We start from the raw sequence: 15,080 nt of genomic DNA, 5'->3' as shown, positions 1-15,080 counted from the left end.
TTTAGGAAGGTGGAATTGTTACTGTAAAGTGAACACATTTCATTGCATATTCTTATTAATACGGAAACATTCATTATTAATATAATCTGTTCACCAGAAACACAATATCAGCTTTAAAATGCACTGCATCATTTCATGTCTTTGCACATCATTCCTTCTTGCACGTAACATGGAGATGGACGCTTCTTTATACACAATGAGAACCTTTCACGCCTGCCAATCTAGCCACTGAACCTTAGCCTTGTAAAAGCACATCCTTAGCTGGGAAAAAAGATACAGAGATGAGCACGACCGTTATTTGACAATGAATTCACATTAGTTTCCTGGTTTACCATGACAGAAACTCATGCACTTTGATTAATTGGGCGCATGTTAAATGTGTACTGTTAGCTATTGAAAAATTATGTCAAGTATTTTTTTTTAAATCTGTTAACTAGCTTTCTCAGCCATAGACTTTAGGATGTGTGCCATGCACTGTAGCACATATGCAATGCATTTATTTTAAGGAGGCATTTGTTTTTTGCCACGAATTCCAATCCTGGGGACAGATATACTAAAGGTTCATATAATGAAGTGTAGCAAGGCAAACAGCTGTGCTGCATTGCGAGACGAGGAAAGAGCTGACCAGTATCATATTTACAAATATATGGCACCGTTCAGCTCTTTCCCTGCACTGTCACTCTTGTGGCTGCCTAGAGCCAACGCAGGCACCCTTGCACCATGACGCAAGACTGCCTGCATTACGGGCAGGATTTTTTTGTGCAAGAAGGGATACTTTCCTGCGCAAAACAACCCACAATCCTTAGAGGCATATTCCTCTTTCCATGTGTGCTGCAGTGCGCATTATAATTTTCCATTCGTGAGACAACAACAACTCGTGACTACCAGGCTAGATGCTAATATACCACCCGGATTCATTATTTAAGGGTCAGGTATCTAAGCGACCTAACTCCAGCTATCTTGTAAAGGGGCCTAAAGTGTATCCTGCCACCAATGGGGGCCAACCTTTAACTAGGCATCCATTGATGAAAGCACACCCATGTGGTACCTATTGCAGACAAGTGTGGTCTCTCTACAATGAAGAGGTGTTGTTGACTAACCTCCAGAACTGGTATTTATTTTCTTTAGCCACATAGAATTTACAGCAGTGCTCCAACACTGCACACTTTCATTAGAATGCACGTCATGTTTTATGCACTGGTCCTGTTTTGTGCACTAGTGCACCAACTATTTGTCACACTTTTTTTTATTTTTATAGGCCTACCCGATGATCCAGGGCATTCCAAATCCTTTGATATCTCTCACCGTCCTTTTTGAATCACTTCTTTTTATTTATTTATTTTTCATCTTAAGATTGCACATTTGAACAAGGCATGTGGCAACCATAGCCAATACAGAGTGCAACACAGCAAGTCTGCATTTGTTCCATCAATTCTGAGGCATTAACAGTACCTACGATGCACCAATAATAAGTTCTGTAGTTGGTTTAGACTAGAGAACAGTAGACCATAATGTCTAAACAGTCAGGGTGGTAGAAATAGGAGTAGCAGGGTTTAGAGGGCGAGAGGTATGGGCATCTGGAGAGTAAATGCAGACCTTCTGTATTACACACCACAAATAGTCAAATGTCCCTGTGCTGCCATGCCCATGAATATTGTGCAATTGAGCATGTGGTCTACGAAATAAATGGATAGCAGGCTGTTGAGGAATGGTCCACAGTCCAGGAGTCTAATCAGTGTTCTAGACAGTAGGGCAGTGCTTACAATGAGGCCCCTAGTGGGAAGTCAACGAAAGTTCTGTGTTGATTTGTACTGAGGAAAATGATCTCCGTGGAGGCTGCATCCAGAGATTAGAGGGTATCCGGTTTCACTGTGAGTCATGAAATGGTCCCAAAATTAGTTGAATATTCATACCTGCTTATTATGGCGCAGATTCACTAAGAGTTCATGCAGCACAGCAAGGTGGGTTTCTGTGCTCCGGTGCACGAATAGGAGAGAGCAGAAATGTGCCATATTTATAAACATACGGCACAGTTCTGCTGTCTTCCAGCCCTGGCTCACTTGTGGCTGCCTAGTGCCAAAGCAGGTACGCTTGTGTTATATCACATGGGTGCCTGTGTTAAGGCCAGGATACTTTTTTTGTGCAGGAAGGGATACCTTTCTGCAAAAAACTATCCTTTAAGGATTATTCCTCTTTGTATATATGCTCCACCCATGTAACCACTTACCTGTCACCAGGTAATGCAATGCAGCACTAGGCACTTCCTTACTTTATTTTTTTTTTTAACAAAGCCATCCAAATCGGGCTTTGCATGGCCTAGTATATACAATTAAAATTTTGTGTTGGGGCTGCATCAAAAATGACTCAACCACGATGCAAACCGTAGTAAATCTGAGCCCATTTCTGTAAATCAGTCTCTCATGGCGTGCCATACTTATCATCTCTCTGAGCCAGTCATCACTAAAGAGGGAGCATTGCAGCTTTCCATCACCAGAATATACATATTTTTGCTACCACAAGTGAGGTCCCTAAACATTTACTTTGGGGTGATGTCATGTTCATTATGTCTGAGTCATCTTGCAACATCATTAGGTTTTGTGTCAGTTAGAAATTATGCCACAAGACGTATCCATAGGATTGTGTAATTGGCCAGCTAGTATGTCAGTTATGAACTAGACTAAAGTATCTATAAAATGTCACTGTCTTTCTGCTCACACCTCCAATCTATGAAAGTGAGGCTCAAGTTAGTTAAATGTAATGTTTGTGGGGAGCATTGTAGCTTAAAGAAACTAAACTTCAAGTGACCCTCTCTAAGGTCCTTGTCATGATACAGCAGTTGTCCCTGCTTTTTCTCTTTGAGTGTCTCTGCTATGGGAATGGAAGAAAAGGTTGATTATAACCCCATAAAGCCCTGAAACAACACTTCCATATTGCTTCCACATAATTTCACATATAAATAGGTCACAATTGGGGACAATGGCAGGTTATAAGGAGTAGATCGAAGTGCTGCATGGAAGCTATGTTCTAATTGTATGCACTTCCGTCTTTTTGCAAATTAGAGGCCATATTCAACTCAGGGAATGTCTTAACATGACCCTGTGACATCATACTTCTAATGACCCAGAGCCCAGTGTCAAACACTCTACCTAATGGAAGAAAGACCCAACTTTCTCATGTATGACTTTCTTCCATACTGGTGCTTTGGCATGTAAGGGGCATATTTAAGAGCCCCAAGTGCCATTCTAACACCACATTAGCGTAATTTGTTTTACGCTAATGTGCCCTTAGAAGGCCACAAATGCAGTGCTATATTTAAAAAGTGGAACAATGTATGCATTGCACCACTTTGTAACCCTTTGCTACATTATGCCTGCACCAGGCATATGTATGCACAGGGGGCTTTTCCCTGTTAGGGGGGTGAAAAAATGACAGAGGGAAATCTAACAGATTTCCTTGCATCATTGTTTAGGGACTTTTAACGCCTGCTCAGAGCAGGCATTAAAAGGGGGCATGCCATTGATTACAATGGACCCCTGTGTACTCTGCAAGAGCAGGGCCAAATGTTGGAGCTACTCCTGCAGAGTACATCAATAGTGTAAAAAAAATGATACTATTGCCCCCTTGCCATGGTCTGCAATATTTTAAATATGGCGCACACCTGGTGGCAGTAGGGGGGCGCTAAAGGGCACAAGAAAAGTGGCGCTGCACACAGTGCAGCGCCACTTTTCTTAAATATGCCTCTAAGTGTGCTAATACTGCAAGTAGCTTGTGTACTACTCTTCATGTGTGTAGTAGAGAGTATAATTGGAATGGTATTCTCTTGGGTTATGCATCTAACCTCTTTTACATAGATACTATCTATTTTTCTACTCCCACATGCTGGAGTATAACTCTTTGTGAGGACAAGATGCAACTGTTCTGTGTGCCATGTAGTATAAGTTCAGAAGTGGTATGCTGAAACCTCTTGTAGTAGTTGTACCTTATAATTTTGACATTTTAAGCCTCGACTTAGAGTTATTCCATATAAATGCATTTATTTTGAACCTAATTTCCTGTATGAGTGACCTTAGTGTTCTCAGTGCTAGCATACCAAAGACATAATTAAACCTGAGCACTATGTTCATCTTTATTACTTGCCCCTCATTACCAAAGCAACAGTTGGACCATCTTAAGAAGCCTGTTAGTGTTTTCTGACTCACAGGCTTCACATTGTCTGACACATTGTCTCTCACGCCTGATGGACCAATATGTCTAAATATCTTACCTTTTTTTGGGACCCACACAAAGGGGTAAGTACCCATCCTCTTAGGGGCATATTTATAAGCCCCTAGCGCCACTGGAGCATTTTTTTGTAACACTCCGGTGGTGCTGTGCCTTGTGCCATCTTTACAAGGCAGCGCCAATGCAGTTTTCTGTGGCAGAGGGGTGTTCAATGGGTGTTGTGTGCTCACACAGCACCCATTACATTTTGACACTGTCCCAAATTTACAAGGAAAGGTAAATCGGCATTTAGAAATATCTTCTATTTGCATACCAGTGGTGCAAATCCTTATCAACCCATGTATTTTCCTCCTGCATTCTTTTTCTGCCCTGTTTAGGAACAACAGAGTTGTTGAGTTGAACTTTTATCTGGTGTTGGAATGCAGTAGGTTTATTACTTTAAAACAAGGTGTGCCGATCAGTTGCCCAAAGGATCGGATTATAGCAACAATCAAAAACACAACACCTTTTAAGCATCACTTTTAAATAAAATTCAGTAATACCTTTCAAATAGTAAATAATCAAAATCAATAACATTGTATTGCAATTTTTGGTGTAAATGGATGATATATTTCACAAAGTAAATACATCTAATTAAGAACAACTATATTGCACAGTTTGCCAGTTTGCCAGCGTTACTATACATAATATATATATACATGTATACTTATATATATATATATATATATATATATATACATATATATTACCAAGTTGCGGTGGCACTAGGTAATTATAGTTAAGACCATGTTTCCGTATAAAAAGTGTTTTTTGACTTGCCTACATCTTTGGTACCATTTGATGAAGTTAACAAAATATATTTTTTAAAGTGGGCCAGTGATTCTTGTTGCACACAGAAAGTTTTGGGGTGATCTGTCAAGCAGGGCAGAGAAAAGGGAGGGGGTCAAAAAAGTTGTGTTTCCCATGTTAATTTCCATGGGTCCTTTAGACAAGACTACAGCCCAAATCACTGGATGGAATTACACCAAATTTGGCAGAAAGCTATCTTTTGGTTCGCAGATTGTGCTTTCACTTATTTGGTGTAAATCTGTTCAGTAGTTTTGGATATATTAAAGGGAAAATAATTTTGGATATCTCTGCCCACGAAGACCAAAAATGTCAAGCTCGTGCAGGAAAAGGCACAAATCTGATTGGCTGCCAACACTTCAAAAAAGGAAGTGTTGGCAGCTGACTCTGAGAAAAAAAATGCAAAAAAAGAAAAGGAGCCAGGGAAGGGACACCCTGACTTCTTAGGTCTGGTAGTGGGGTCCCAGAGGGGCCCTACAGAGCTAAAAAGCATTTTTTTAATGTACCGCAAAATCACGTTGATGTCTCTAATTCGCAGTGAAATGTTACCAACAAAACCAAGCACCGGCTCCTGCATTTGTTGGACCACCACCTCCTGGGGCAAAATGCTTTTTTTATGTGGAGTGCCCAATAGCCTCCCCCACAGCCCTGGGGACCACCACCTTCCTGGTGCAATATAGTAACATATGTGCAGGGGGGCTGCGTGGTTCCCCTGTGCACCCTCACCTTGCTGGGGCATTGTTCTAATGAATGCGGGGGGCCATGCAGCCCTCAACAGCCCCAGGGACCACTGCCTCCCATGGTCATTCAGGAAACTGTGTGCGGGGGTCGCATGGCCCCCCATGCCCTGGGGACAACCACCTCCCCGGGGAAAAATGCATTTATTATGTGGGGGAAGTCCAATGACCTCCCCAACAGCCCCGGGGACCACCACCACCCAGGGCGAAATATGAACACATGTCAGGGGGCTGCGTGGCCCCATGCCCTGGAGACCACCAACTCTTGGGGATATTGTTAAATTGAAAGTGGCGGGCGCATGACCTCCCGCATCCTGGGGACCACCACTTCCCCAGGTGAAAATGTTGTTATTATGTGGGGAGGCCCGATGGCCCCCACAGTTCCAGGGACCACCACCTCCCTGAAGCTATTTACATAGGAGGGGGGCCGCACAGCCCTCCTCGAGGAGCCACTGATAGCCCTGGGAACTGTTATACCCAGGGTCCGCTCCTGCTATGTCCCTCAGGGCCCACCCCCAGGACATAGCTGTTTGCCCTGGTTGGCTGCAGAGTTGACAGCTGCAGCCAAGGCACAGCAAACATAATTCCGCCTTCACTCAATCAATGAATCAATATTTGTAAAGTGTGGCTACTCACTCATGAGGGTCTCAAGGCGCTGGCTTTCTGACAGATGAACAGGTCCCACTGTCAGAAAGTGGAGTTTTAATCTGTCTTCTCTGCATGCAAATATGCGTGCAGGGACGACAGATGAAAACATTGGCCCAGTAACCAAGGAGCTGCAGTTAAAAGCAGCTGCCTGCTTGTTGGAGCAAAGGGACCAGAGGGGAGATCTCAAGACTCCCCCGGCAGTCTCAGATAGCCCATAAAGGGCCAAGAGCAGGGACCGCGGGGGAGGCCTCGAGGCTCCCCCTGTGGTCCCAGATAGCCTGTAAAGGGCAAGAACATTTTTTACATGAAATAAAAGGCTGCGGCATAATGGTGAAGGTCACAAATCTTCACACGGAGAGATGAGGGTTTGACTCCTGGTGTATCCTTATTCATTTCCCTTCTTTAATTTATTTTCAACTGCAAATGTTTAAAGTTCATACTGAAAGGTGATGTTACTGTTTTAAATTGCCAAATACATTTTTCTTTTCAATTTGGGCAGGCATATATCATTCTAAATGTAACATCCATCAAAACCTAAAAAACTCTCTATCTCCCTCTAACTCACTTTCTCTCTTTTAATCTTTCTTTCACTCACACACCCACTCAGACCCTTATGCACCACTCACAGACCCACTCAGGCACTCAAGCACCCACTCAGAGACCCACTCAGACCCTTGTGCACCCACTCACTACCCTACTCAGACCCTCATGCACCCACTCACAGACCCACTCAGACACTCACACACCCACTCAAAGACCTACTCAGACTCTCAGACTCTCACACACCCGCTCATAGACCCACTGGCACCCTCACCACCACTCACAGACCTGTGCAGACGCTGACGCACCCACTAACACATTGATGCATGCACTCTCACATCCAGACAGAGACCCTCACAGCCACCCTCTTAACACCTATTCTCACATCCAGAGAGATAGGCTTTGGCCAACTCCTGCCGTGCATGGCCAAAGAGCCATGTGTAGTATAGGGTTGGGTGGTTAGGGGGGTTGGCCGCAGGGACTGACTGCAGGCCAAGCCTCGCTGGCAACTCCTGCTGCGCACCCGCGAAGGCTGTGCATGGTGAAAGGATGGGTGCTCATAAGGGGCTGGTTGCAGGGCCTACCCGCAGGACAGGCCCTGTGGCCAACTGCCGCGACACACAGCCAAAGGCCTTGGGTGGCATTAGTTGGATTAACATATAGGCCCTCATTACAACCCTGGCGGTCGGTGATCAATCGGCGGTAATACCGCTAACAGGCCGGCGGTCCAAAAAATGGAATCACAACCATGGTGGAAACCACCAACACAGACAGCCACTTCAACACTCTGACCGCCACGGCGGTAGCAACAAACACTGCAGCAGACACCGCCAACAGACAGACGGAAGACAATGTACCGCCCACACTATTACAAGGCACCAATCCTCCAGCTTTTCCGGGGCAGTACCAACGCCCTCAAAAGCACGGCAGGAACAGTCTTTGGAAGGCAAACCACTCGACACTCAACGAAGAACCAGGACTTCATGGAGCCAGAGTTACAGGTCCTGCCCATGTTGCTGTATCTATTAATACACCACGAAGTAGAAAGAAGGCGGTGGCGATGCCACCGGTGAGTACTGCACCTAGCACACAGGGGAGGGGAGGAGGGAAAATAGAGTGACACACACACAAAATGCAACACCCCCACCCACAACAACACACACACACATATATCCAATAACATCACAGATACACCCCGTCACCCCCTGTAAGAACGCAAGGACCAAACAAAATGAATGTATCTAGTGTAATCTTCGAACAATCAGATAGCTCAAGAGAACAGCAAATAAGCAGTATACACAAATATTTACAGCAAGTACACAAGTCCGTACACTGTCCCATGAAATGTCCATGGACCAGTGGTCCCAAAAAGCATGGGTGAAGCCCACACATGACACCTGCCTCAAAACGGAGAGAACACTGCAGGGGCATCAGGTGGATAAAAAACAGGCACCTCAGGAGGAAGGGGAGGGGGGGCACCTCAGCCGGATGATGGTACGATGCCACTGCTCCTCGAGGGGGCTCCATGCCCACTGCTTGGTTCTGGGGAGTGCAAAGCCACAGTCTCTCAAGTCTCTCAAGTGGGTGCTTTGCCCACTGCTTGGTCCTGGGGAGTGCAAAGCCACAGTCTCTCAAGTCTCTCAAGTGGGTGCTTTGTCCACTGCTTGGTCCTGTGGAGTGCAAAGCCACAGTCCCTCAAGTCTCTCAAGTGGGTGCTTTGCCCACTGCATGGTCCTGGGGAGTGCAAAGCCAAAGTCTCTCAAGTCGGTGACATGTTCCACTGGTTCTGGAGGGGGCTTTGTGCCCAGAGTGCTTCATCCTGCCAAGGTCTGTGTTAGTGGATGCATTTCTCCACTGGTTCTGGAGGGGGATTTGTGCCCAGAGTGCTTCATCCTGCCAAGGACTGTGTTAGTAGATGCTTTTCTCCACTGGTTCTGGAGGGGGCTTTGTGCCCAGAATGCTTCATCCTGCCAAGAACTGTGTTAGTGGATGCTTCTCTCCACTGGTTCTGGAGGGGGCTTTGTGCTCAGAGTGCTTCATCCTGCCAAGGACTGTGTTAGTGGATGCTTTTCTCCACTGGTTCTGGAGACTGCTTTGTGCCCAGAGTGCTTCATCCTGCCAAGGACTGTGTTAGTGGATGCATTTGTCCACTGGTTCTGGAGGGAGCTTTGTGCTCAGAGTGCTTCATCCTGCCAAGGACTGTGTTAGTGGTTGCTTTTCTCCACTGGTTCTGGAGACTGCTTTGTGCCCAGAGTGCTTCATCCTGCCAAGGACCGTGTTAGTGTAGGAAGGTAGCCTCTTTATAGCCTTGTTACCCCCACGTTTGGCCTGTTTGTGAGTATATGTCAGGGTTTTTTTACTATCTCACTGGGATCCTGCTAGCCAGGGCCCAGTGCTCATAGTGAAAACCCTATGCTGTCAGTGTGTTTGATATGTGTCACTGGGATCCTGCTAGCCAGAACCCCAGTGCTCATAGGTTTGTGGGTTATGTGTGCCCTGTGTGGTGCCTAACTGTATCACTGGGGCTCTGCTAACCAGAACCTCAGTGTTTATGCTCTCTCTGCTTTTAAAATTGTCACTGCAGGCTAGTGACCAATTTTACCAATTTTCATTGGCACACTGGAACACCCTTCTAATTCCCTTGTATATTGTACCTAGGTACCCAGGGTATTGGGGTTCCAGGAGATCCCTATGGGCTGCAGCATTTCTTTTGCCACCCATAGGGAGCTCAGACAATTCTTACACAGGACTGCCACTGCAGCCTGAGTGAAATAACGTCCACGTTATTTCACAGCCATTTTACACTGCACTTAAGTAACTTATAAGTCACCTATGTGTCTAACCCTCACTTGGTGAAGGTTAGGTGCAAAGTTACTTAGTGCGTGGGCACCCTAGCACTAGCCAAGGTGCCCCCACTTTGTTCAGGGCAAAGTCCCCCGACTTAGTGAGTGCGGGGACACCATTACACGTGTGCACTACATATAGGTCAACACCTATATGTAGCATCACATGGCCATGTAACATGTCTAGGATCATGGAATTGTCACCCCAATGCCATTCTGGTATTGGGGTGACAATTCCATGCATCCCTGGGTCTCCAGCATAGAGCCTGGGTACTGCCAAACTAACTTTCCGGGGTCTCCTCTGCAGCTACTGCTGCGGCCAACCCCTCAGACAGGTTTCTGCCCCCCTGGGGCCTCAGCAGCCTGGTCCCAGGAAAGCAGAACAAAGGATTTACTCTGAGAGAGGGTGTTACACCCTCTCCCTTTGGAAATAGGTGTGAAGGGCCTGGGAGGAGTAGCCTCTCCTGGACTCTGGAAATGCTTTGAAGGGCACAGATGGTGCCCTCCTTGCATAAGCCAGTCTACACCGGTTCAGGGATCCCCCCAGCCCTGCTCTGGCGAGAAACTGGACAAAGAAAAGAGGAGTAACCACTCCCCTGACCAGCACCTCCCAGAGGGTGTGCCCAGAGCTCCTCCAGTGTGTCCCAGATCTCTGCCATCTTGAATGCAGAGGTGTGAGGTCACAATGGACAGCTCTGAGTGGCCAGTGCCAGCAGGTGACGTCAGAGACCCCTCCTGATAGGTGCTTATCTTTCTCTGTAGCCAATCCTCCTCTGTGGGCTACTTAGGGTCTCTCCTGTGGGTATCTCACCAGATAACAAATGCAAGAGCTCACCAGAGTTCCTCTGCACTTCCCTCTTTGACTTCTGCCAAAGATCAACCGCTGACTGCTCCAGGACGCCTGCATAACCGCAACAAAGTAGCAAGAAGACTTGCCAGCAACATTGTAGCACCTCATCCTGGCGGCTTTCTCGACTGTTTACTGGTGGTGCATGCTCTGAGGGCTGTCTGCCTTCACCCGGCACTGGAAGCCAAGAAGAAATCTCCCGTGGGTTGACAGAATCTTCCCTCTGCCAACGCAAGCACCAAACCTCTGCATCACTGGTCCTCTGGGTCCCCTCTCATCCTGACGAGTGTGGTCCCTGGAACACAGGAGCTAGGTCCAAGTGTCTTTGACAGTCCAGTGGCCCTTCTGTCCAAATTTGGTGGAGGTAAGTCCTTGCCTCCCCACGCCAGACAGTAATCCTGTGTACTGCGTGAACTGCAGCTGCTCGGGCTTCTGTGCACTTTTGCAACACTTCCTTCATGCACAGCCTAGCCCAGGTCCCCAGCAATCCGTCCTGCATTGCCCAACTTGCTGAGTTGGACTCCGACGCCATGGGACCCTCTTTTGTGACTCTGAGTTGACCATTGTCCTCAGATCTTCTAAGTGCCTGTTTAGGTGCTTCTGTGGGTGCTGCCTGCTTCTGTGAGGGCTCTCTGTATTGCTGAGCGCCCCCTCTGTCTCCTCCTCCAAGGGACGACCTCCTGGTCCTTCCTGGGCCCGGGAGGCACCCTAGCAAGGCTTGTTTGCGGTCTTCATGCGTGGAAACAACTCTGCATCCTCCAGCACGCCGTGGGACATCTTCTGACCAAAGGAGAAGTTCCTGGCACCTTCCGTTGTTGCAGAATCTTTGGCTTCTTCCACCCGGAGGCAGCCCTTTTGCACCTTCATCCGGGGTTTAGTGGGCTCCTACCCCCCCCGGACACTTGCGTGTCTCTTGGACTTGGTCCCCTTCCTTTACAGGTCCTCAGGTCCAGGAATCCGTCTTCAGTGTTTTGCAGTCAGTTGTTGTCCTTGCAGAATCCCCTATCTCGACTTTACTGTCTTTCTGGCGTAGTAGGGTAACTTTACTCCTACTTTTCAGGGTCTCGGAGTGCGGTATCTTGGACACCCTTCGTGTTTTCCTACAATCCCAGTGACCCTCTACACACTACACTAGGCCTGGGGTCCATTCGTGGTTCGCATTCCACTTTTGGATTATATGGTTTGTGTTGCCCCAGGCCTATTTCTCCCTATTGCATTCTATTGTGATTCCACATTGTTTGCACTACTTTTCTATCTGTTACTTACCTGATTTTGGTTTGTGTGCATATATTTTGTGTATATTACTTACCTCCTAAGGGAGTATATCCTCTGAGATACTTTTGGCATATTGTCACTAAAATAAAGTACCTTTATTTTTAGTAACTCTGAGTATTGTGTTTTCTTCTGATATAGTACTAAGTGATATAAGTGGTATAGTAGGAGCTTTGCATGTCTCCTAGTTCAGCCTAAGCTGCTCTACTATAGTTACCTCTATCAGCCTAAGCTGCTAGAACACCTCTATTCTACTAATAAGGGATAACTGGACCTGACACAAGGTGTAAGTACCACAAGGTACCCACTATAAGCCAGGCCAGCCTCCTACATTGGTGGTGCAGAGGTGGGATAAGTACTTGTAACTGCTTTACAACTTTGTCATTGGTGCTTTTCATGAGAAAAACATAGACAAAATATTTCAATATATACACATTGAACCAAAACAGTTTTCTGTTCTGCTCTAAAACTTTCTTCAAAGTTTCTGAAAAGTTCTGAAAACGTTCAAAAGATTTTAAAAAGTTTGAAAAAGTTTTTTTCTCTCTGCTTTCAAAAATTCTAAAACTTGTTCTCTCTCTGTCCTAATCCTTTTCTATCATGTCTGCAGGAGAGCTCCCTCCCAAAATTGTTCAAGCAACTTATGAGAGTTTAAACTTTAAAATTTTGAGGGGTCTCTGCATAGAAAGAGGTTTAAGCATTGGTAAGAATCCTACCAAAGACTTTCTCTTTAACCTTCTCCTAGAAAGTGACCAGAACCAGTCTGGCCCATCCCAGGAACAGGAAGTAGGAGGGGAGGGTGCCCAGTCAGACTCAGAGGAGTTCCCTGAGGAGACTGGGTAGGGCTGTTACAAAGACCTGCCACCTAGCAGGCCACCTAATGACACTGGTAGTGGGAATGGGCCACACATTAGTAGGGCACCTTCCACTCCTAGAGGACAGATTACTAGAGTCCAGCCAGTTAGGGACAGGTCTCTCTCTGCCAATTCCCAAATTTCCTCTGTATCTAAGCATTCCCAATCCTCACACCCTGAAGATAACTTAATGGAAAGGGAACTCAGAAAGCTGAGGTTGAAAGAGGCCAGGCTGAAGCTTAAACAGCAGCAGCTGGCCTTAGACAGGGAATCTCTGGATGTAGAGCGGGAAAGGCAGAGATTGGGGTTAGTTCAACGTAGAAGGACACAAAAGACACCTTGGTTTTATTGAATGACATCAATGAGTCAGGTACTACAGATATACTGATATGTCTAGATGTAGAGGCGCTATATACTAATATTCCGCAAGAGGCCACACTCGCCGCTGTAGAGGAAATACTCCTAGCTGACACTTGGACTTACAACACCCCAGTGAGCTTTATTATGCAATGTGCAGGTGTGGCCCTTCAAGAGAACTTTTTTCAATTTGAGAAAAGTCTCTTTCATCAGATACAAGGTACATCTATGGGGAGCACTTTTGCACCTAGCCTGGCTTGCCTGTATATGTTTACCTTTGAGCAACGCCACATCTTGACTCCTGACCAACCATTCTTTTCCAACATTAAACTGTGGCGCCGGTATATAGATGATATCCTGGTAATTTGGAAGGGCGAGTTGGATCGTGCCATAGCCTTCACCCAGTGGGTTAATACTTTGGATACCCATCTTCGTTTTAGCTCCACCATCTCTGACAAAGAAGTGTCCTTTTTGGACCTACGGATCACACTTAGGGATGGACTTCTTAACTCATCCGTATACCGTAAACCTACGGATCGTAACAGTCTTTTATTTTACAACAGTCACCACCCAAAAGCCCTACGAGATAATTTACCTTTCGGTCAATTCTTGAGGATACGACTTAACTGCTCAGATAAAAATGACTTTCACACACAAGCTAACACTTTATGTCGAAAACTTTGTGAACGTAACTATCCCTTACCTAATATTCGACAGGCAAAAAAGAGGGCTGAGAATATCCCCAGGGATATATTATTGACTAACAACACCCGCACTCAAACATCGAGATTAATCTGTGTTACTACGTTCACCCCCCTCAGTAACCAAATAAAAGGTATTGTCCGGAGGCTACTAGTGCAGGCGCTACATTAGAACGCCCTTTGTTTGCCTTTAAAAGGACTCCTAATATTAAGGACCTAGTGGTTCACACAAGACCCACAACAAACCGGCCCCTTTACAATTCTGGCCCTGGCCAATGGCTTAAAGTGAAGGGACACTACCCTTGTGGCTGCTGTAATGCTTGTCCCCTGACTGACAGTATCCAAGAAGTGGAAATAGGTGAACAAAAGACTTGGCAACTGAGATCCCATACCAATTGTCGTACTAAGAACTGTATTTATATGATTACCTGTCCGTGCAACTTAAAATACATTGGTATGACGACCAGGATGGTGAAAATTCGAATTAACGAACACCGTAGTACCATTAGATGTAAGAGATCCTCTACCAAATTGACCAACCATTTTGTTGAGAAGCAGCACACCCCCAATGATATCAAATGGATTGTGCTAGAAACCATGAGAGATAGCATTGACAGTACAAAGAAGCTTTTAGAAAAAGAACAACGGTGGGTTTTTAGACTCAAGACCCATCTATTTGGTCTTAATGATGATATTCAGTGGACCAGCTTTATTCATTAACAATAATACTTTCATTGTGTTTACAGTTGCCATTATTGATTTCTTCATACAACAGTTCACACATTTGGAGCCTTTCGTAATGGCTACATGGTGATTACTTATGTTTGGAGGTTTGGTGGTAATGTATTAACCTTTTTACCCCTCTTCACTTATTCGATTTTGTGAGAGGGTTCACTTTTGATGACTTGGTAATTAGACCACTTCAAAATGGCCGACACCTTTTTGGACCCATCCCCCTTTTTTGACAGTCCTTTCTTAGTTTCAGTCTCCCTTTCCTCCATTTATAAACTTCTCGGTATCAGTGATCCCATTGATACCGGGATATTGGAACAGGCGTAGGTGATCCGGCAGTGGCCGTCTCTTGTGAAAGTAAGTGCCCTTTTGCAATGCGCTGGCTAAAACTCCCGACCGGCATCCTCTTTATCCCGTCATCCCACGGACGAAAATCCGAGGTTTGACGCTGTTTCCTGAGTGCCCCCGTTTGGTTTGCGGTCACC

The sequence above is a fragment of the Pleurodeles waltl genome, chromosome 8, assembly GCF_031143425.1.
Source record: "Pleurodeles waltl isolate 20211129_DDA chromosome 8, aPleWal1.hap1.20221129, whole genome shotgun sequence".
Taxonomy (NCBI): Eukaryota; Metazoa; Chordata; class Amphibia; order Caudata; family Salamandridae; genus Pleurodeles; species Pleurodeles waltl.
This window is presented reverse-complemented; position numbering follows the sequence as displayed.